Genomic DNA, 7,691 nt, shown 5'->3' on the forward strand with positions numbered 1-7,691 from the left:
TGAACTAAACAGAAATTTTTCAAAAGAAGAAATTCAAATGGCCAAAAAACACATGAAAAAATGCTCACTGTTTCTGGCCATAAAGGAAATGCAAATGATAACCACACTAAGATTCCATCCACCTCACACCTTTTGGATTAGCTATCATCAAAAACACCCCCAACAAAGGTGTTGACTAGGATGTGGGGAAAAAGGAACCCTAATCCACTGTTGGTGGGATTGAAAGCTGGTACAACCACTCTGGAAAAAAATTTGGAGACTTCTTAAAAATCTAAACATAGACCTGCCATATGATCCAGCAATCCCACTTTGGGGATATACCCAAAGGAATGCAGAGGCACCTGCACACCCATGTTTATTGCAGTACTATTTACAATAGCCAAATTATGGAAACAACCAAGATGCCCCACTTATTAATGAATGGATCAAGAAAATATGGTACTTTTACACAATGGAATTTTACTCATCCATGAAGAAGAATGAAATCATTCACAGGTAAATGGATGGAACTGGAGAACATCATTCTGGCGAGGTTAGCCAGGCTCAGAAGATCAAAAATCCTATATTCACCCTCATATGTGGACTTTAGATCTAGGGCAAATGTAGCAATGCTGTTGGACTTAGGTCACATGCTAAGGGGAGAACCCGTATGGGAGGAATGGGGATTGGTAGGAAATCCAAAACTTGAAAGTGTTAGATGTCCCCACTGCAGAGGAGCTAATACAGTAACCTTAAAGCAACAGAGGTCAATATGGGATGGTGACCGGGAACTAGTGAAGAAGACAGGTAGAGATGAATCAATTCGGGTGTAATACACTTGTGCATGGAAGTGATTCTAGGAATCTCTCTGTATAGCTATTCTTATCTCAACTGGCAAAAATGCTTTGTCTTTCTTATTATTGCTTATGTCTTCTCTTCAACAAAATCGGAGAAAAGGGCAGAACTGGTTCTACCTAAAAGCAAGGGGGGTAAGGAGGAGCGAGAGGGGGCGGGAGACAGGGGAGAAATGACCCAAACAATGTATGCCCATATGAGTATATGAAAAAAGAAAAATAAATAAATAATGTTTATATAGAAGCACAATAGACAGCTGATAGCCAAAATAATACTGAACAAAAAGATCAACACTGGAGTTGTCACAATCCCAGACTTCAAACTATAGAGAGCCATAGCAAAAAACAAAACAAAACAAAACAAAAAAACCCAAAAAACCCAGCATGTTTCTTGCACAAAAAAGATCCCAATATGAATCCACATAGCTATGCCCACCTGATTTTTGACAAAAGGGTGCAAAACATACAATGAAGAAAAGACAGCTTCTTTATGAAATGTTGCTGGGGAAACTGGATATCTACATGCAAATATCTGAATCTAGATCCATGTCTTTTACACTGCACAATTTTCAACTCAAAGTGGACTAAGGATCTTAATATAAGGCATGAAACTTTGCAGCTAGTTCAGGAAAGAGCAGGGAATATGCTGGAACTAATAGGCATAGGAAATGACTTCCTAAACAGAACTGAAATTGCTCAACAACTAAGAGAAAGAATTGAAAAATGAGAATATGTGAAATTAAAAAGCTGTACAACAAAAAATGGCCATCAGATTGAAGAGTCTCACCATGGAGTGGGAGAAAATCTCTGACAAGGGATTAATAATCAGAAAATGCAAGAAGCTCATAAAACTGAACTCCCAAAGAATCACCTATAGAATGAAGAGATGGGCAGAAGAACTGAACAGAACTTTTTCAAAGGAAGAAGTACAAATGGCCAAAAAAGCACATGAAGAAATGTTCTACATTCTTGGCCATAAAGAAAATGCAAATCAAAGTCATATTTAGATTTCACCTTACTCTTGTTAGAATGGCTATTATCAAGAACACAAAAAATAAATGTCAGCATGTGGGGAAAAGGAAGTCTCAGTTGGTGGGAATGTGAACTAATGCAACCACTATGGAAAACAGTGTGAAGGCTCCTCAAAAAAGTGAAAATATTACTACCATATGATCCAACAATACCACTTTTATGCCGTTACCCTAAGGTATGTAAGTCAGGTTGTGATAAAGACACTTGTATACCCATGTTAACTACAGCATTATTCACAGTAGCCAAGTGGTGGAAACAGCCTAGGTGCCACACAACTGATGAATGGATTCAAATACTGTGGTATTTATATACAATGAAATTTTATTCAGTCATACAGAAGAATGGAATTTTGTCATTTGCAGGTAAATGGATGGAAATGAAGAATATCTCTTAAGTGAAGTTAGTTAGGTCCAGAAAGCCAACTATTGCATGTTTTATCTCTTCTGTGTAATATTGGCTCAATACAAGTATTTGCAATATTATATATGCATACAAATATAAACAGAACTTGTACCCAAAAGTGGGACTGGTAGAGGAGACTAAGACAAAAGGAAAAGAAAGAAAGATAGGGAATAATAATGAAATAGATCACATCTGTAAAGAAACATGATACAATGAAACAGACTGAAACCTGTTAGACAATGCAGGTTGGGGAAAAGGACGAAGTGTAGTGAAGGAGTACTAGATCAACTTAAGCACTGTGTATGTACAGGAATAATATCAAGGCAAAATTCCCACTGAACACACTGAACAATGAACAGTTACCTAAACTATGGCAGACAAGAATGAAAACAGATCCCCCTAAAGGGAGAGTACTAACAGGAGTTAGAGGGTGAAAGATGGAAGCAAAGAAAGTGAATATGGTAATGTATTTTTTGTAAAAGAATGAATATCCAATATTCAAACCTGTGAAAATCACTATAAGAAGGGGACTAAGGTAGAAAGTAGAAAAGTGGAGTGGATGAACCAATTCAATATGTAACACATATATACTTGGAAATGTATAATGAATCTCCCCGTATAGCTATCTTAAATAAACAAAAATGTCTTTTTTCAAAAATGAAGGATAGGAAGGTAAAACAGGTCTTATCTGGATGTTGGTTCCAGTGGGAGGGCAGAGGCTATAAGAAAAGAGTGAAGGAGGGTAAATATGGTGGAAATATTGTGTACTCATTATGAAAATGGAAAAATGGGACTTGTTGAAAATATTCTAAGAATGGGGGCAAAAGGGGAAAGGAAAATGATGGAGGGGGTACATTTAACTAAGATATATCATAAGCACTTTGTAAATGCCACAATGTACTCCCAGTATAACATTAATATGATAGTGAAAATTAAAATTAAATAAAATTGATTAATTCAAAATAAATAAAATTGATTTTGTGGTATAATCTAGCTTTAAAAATGGAAAACAAACAATAAAGAATAACAAGTTAAATACATAAAGCAGAAAGAAATAAAAATCATGGCAGAAAATAATGGAATAGAGACTAAAAAAATACAAGGAATCAATGAAACAAAAAGATGGTTCTTTGAAAGGATCAACAAGATTGACAAAGCCTTAGCCAGACTAACTTCAAGAAAGAGGGAGACTTAGAACCCAATTAATAAAGTTAGAAATAAATGAGGGGAAACCACTCAGCAGAAGGTGCCCAAGAAGTAGAGCACTAAAGACATTGTGAACTTCTGAAGAATGGAAGGCAATAAGAAAGAAAGGAAGGGAAGTGTATGTGTGTTGGTGAGGGGAGGTAATTAAGAAATGATCTGTACTTACTCCGAAAAGATCTGCTAAGGGAAGACCTTGAAGAGTATTGAGGTGGGTGGGCCACTGTTGAGATGACGAGGTTGTAAGGAAGAGCACAGGCCTACTCACGGGGGATCAGAAGGCCTGATGGTGACTTCAGTTCATTCCTGGCTCAGTCCTGGAGAAGAATCTGGTGGAGAAAGGCTAGCTGGGCCAAGAGCCGCTCTGAAAGGAACAGTCTACCAAGTGGTGCAGAAAGAGAAGCAGCGGGGAAGTAGGAGACTTGGAGCGTAACCAGTTGTGGGGGGGGTCACATACACTACAAGGATTAGGGATCCTAAAGGAGGGGGGTTGTGCAATAAGACTGCATGGGAGATAACAGGAGGTGATTTCTAAAATGTTCAATTATAGCACCTACGCACATTATCAGATAGTGCTGTCCCCATTCGCCACTCCCTGGTCCTTTTCCCGTTCCATCTTCCCACTCGCCCATAGGTCCATGAAGTAGCTGGGGGTTAGATGGGGGGGCTTCACTGTGCAGCTCCATTGTGAATCCACCCATTTCTGCTGGCTCAAGGGAAGCTTGTCACACCCCTTTTCTCTTTTTTCTTTCACACCAACCAATGGGACAGGAAATTTTCAGCCACACCCACGTTCAGTGGAGCTTACTAATGCAGTGGATACACCTCTTCTGGCTTACCCCACCGCCAGTTGCTGTCCAAAGCAGTTCGTGGTGATAGCTAAAATCCATTGCAGTGATTTCAGGGATTACGGAAATGTGTCCCATCTTCCCCATCCCAGCCCTGACACGCTGGAAGAAATAAGACAGAAAATTGGCTGTGGTTAAGAAAATGCTGAATGAGTATCAGCAAAGGAACAGCCCTGGTATTTTCTTGGGAGCAAAGAACAAAAGAAAGAAAACAAAACAAAACAACCCCTGCTGGGTATTGTAACTTAGTGGAGGATGTGCCCAAAGACCACACTGTTCCTGCAGGACCATCTGTGGATGATTGTTTTCTGCTAGTATCAGCCTGATGCCAGTATAATCAACCAGAAATTACCACAAAATCAGGGTGCACTACATGTTATGGATGAGGTCAAGATTTTATCACATATCATAAGCCTGCTACAAGATTCTCAACAACTCAGTGGTAAGAATCTTGTGTCTGAGTCTATGCCTGATATCCACAAGGAGGGCCTCATCTCTAATGCTGATCAGAAGGATCTGGACAACCAAGAGCTAGCAGTAACCTGGACCTCAACTTCCTAAGAATTCAACAACTGAGTAACAAGATTGAGAAATTGAAGCAGGAGAATCTAGATCAACTGGAAAAAAAAAAACAAAAAACAAAAGGAGGGCCAGCAGAAGGTGCAAAGAAGCAGTAAAATCTAGCAAGCAGCAGCAGCTTCACATACAGACCACAGAGATTCTGGTGTCTGAGAAATCAGACTTGCATGTAGCTCTGGCCCACTTGGAGCCAGGAAACAAGGCAGAAAGCTGCAGAGAGGGAGTTACTCACCTCCAGTTTGCCCAACAGCACATGAGAGATCTGGATTTGACTCTGTCTGCCATATCGACACAGAAGAAACAGGGGCACAGGTATAAGAAGGAGCTTAAAAAAAAAAAAAAAAAAAAGATGCCCTGAAACAGAAACTGAATAAGAACCAGGAACAAAACGAGGGTCTGACCCAGCAGAAATCATAAGTGGAAGAGAACCTTTGAGTAGTACTGATGGAGAAAGCAGGCATGTTGCAGGAAATAGAGGAGATGCAGAACTTGGAGATGTCTGATCTGCTGCTGCTACTGTTCTCCAGTGGGTCTGAGGCCCCTGACAGTAACCAGCAGTTACAACAGGCCTCATATGAGTGGGTCCAGCTGCAGACACAAGTAGGGGAAACTGACAGGGTTGCTGAAACAGCTGCAGTTGGAGAAAGACCAGTATAAGGAGATTCTAAAAGAAGTAAGTGTCCTGTCAGAGCAGAAGATGTAGAAAAGTTTGGAGCAGGTGCACACCTAAAGGACCAAGAAGGAGCACAGTATGTATCAGGTGTTGGAGCTGGAAAGCAAGTTGGCTGATCTCAGGAGCCAGCTGGTGGAGCCTCAGACCTGACATCCCCCAGCAGGTCCATCTGAGGCAGAAGTACGACTGCAGGAGGAGGACCAGTGGCTGCAGAAGGAGCTGGAGAACCCAGCAGAACAGCTGCATGCTGGAAGACCAGCTGCTGGTGCTGGAGCCGGTGTCAGAGGTCTGGAACCAGCAAGCAGAAGACCACAAAAAGATCCTGCAAACTATGGAGAAGGACCAAACCATAATCATCTGCACACTCTTACAGAACCTCAAACTCAAGGACCAGCTGGCTGAGCTGCAGGATGGCATCATCAGGCTGACAAATGACAATGTGAAGCTCACCAGCACCCTGCAATTGGAGCAGATCCTGCTTGGATCATATATATATATATATATATATATATATATGAAGGTGGTTAAGAAGGTAGCCAGTTGCAGGAGACCCTGGGAGACATGCACAGGATGGTAGAGGTGAAGCACCAAGAGGCTTGGGTCTGCAGGAGCAGAGAGAACAGTGCCTGGCCCACTTATAGCAGCCCATGCCTACTTATCAACAGCTGACTTCAGAGAAGGAGGCACTGCCCCAGCAGCTTTTGATATAGATCCAGCTCCTGGAGCAGCTGGAGCAGGAGGCAGTCCTGACTAACCATAGGCCAGGAAAGTGCAAAGTCTATATTCATGTTTATGTATATGTGGCATTCAAAAGAGAACTCGAAAATTTTGAAAAAATTTAAGTTATAGTAACATTATTTCATTTTAGAGTTCAACCTTTATTTTCTGCTGTTATTTCTTCCATATGTAGACAGACACATTCACAAAGGAAAACACACTCATGTACACACATGCACACTCACAGGCACACCTAGGCAAGCACATGCACATATACACACACATGCACACACACACATTTACACACACATACACACTGCCACACACATAGAGGCACACACACACACACATACACAACTTCACATAATTTTTCCTTAAAAGAAAATATCTTAATTTTGTTCTCAGTTTCAAATGGGAAAACAGTTTTCTTTTTTTCTCTCTAAGACAGATATTTGTAGTTTTGGCATAGTTTTGTAGTTTTAAAATTCAATACCTATTTTCTGCTGTTATTTCTTTCACTTATAGACAGACAGATACACTCACACAAGAATACACAAACATGCACTTACCTTCACACACAGGCACACAGGCACACAGGCAGATACAACTTCCTATGCTTTCCTTAAAAGACAAGTATCTTTGTTTCTGTTTTCTCTTTCAAATGTGAAAATATTTTTCCTTTATTCTCTTCTAACTCAGATATTGTTAGTTCAGGCATAATTTCCTTTTAACTCCAACATTAAGTACCACAAGTTAAACATTTTTCAAACCATAATTTGACCAAAAGAATAAAATGTTTTTAACATGGACATAAAGGAAAGGTCACTATATTCCAAATAGATTAGGCCTTAGATATACAGATAGGAATTCCCCACCCCGCATTCTCAAATAAAGGAATCTGGCTTTATCATTAAAGTCCTTTATTTTAGTGAAATTTGCTTTGTTCCTTTTGTGTTAGTTTGTATATGTATATGAGTGTATATATGAATATGTTAGGCTTAATTATATGCTTGTATATTCATTTAAAGAACTTGGCAAATTCTCAGCAATTCTTTGGTTGTGACTTTATATAGATAATGTATTTGAGAAGGAATATTTTCTCTCTCCCAGAACATGTAAAACTCATAAAGAAATGAGTCCGATATCTAAAATTTAAAATAACTACAAGATTCAATATTCTAAAAAAACCATAGACATAGAACTTAAACATCCCAATTATTCCAAACATAGCTAACCATACCTGTCAATATAATTCACAGAAGATTTTAACCAACAACAAGAAGAGCCAATAACGATAGCATAAAATTGACCTAACCAGGAATAATGACTAATTTTATTTGTCAACTTGATTAGGTCACCAAGTGCTAAGGTGCTTGGTTAAACATTACTCTATATCTGTCTGTG

Source organism: Castor canadensis, chromosome 6, assembly GCF_047511655.1.
Source record: "Castor canadensis chromosome 6, mCasCan1.hap1v2, whole genome shotgun sequence".
In the NCBI taxonomy this organism is placed as follows: domain Eukaryota; kingdom Metazoa; phylum Chordata; class Mammalia; order Rodentia; family Castoridae; genus Castor; species Castor canadensis.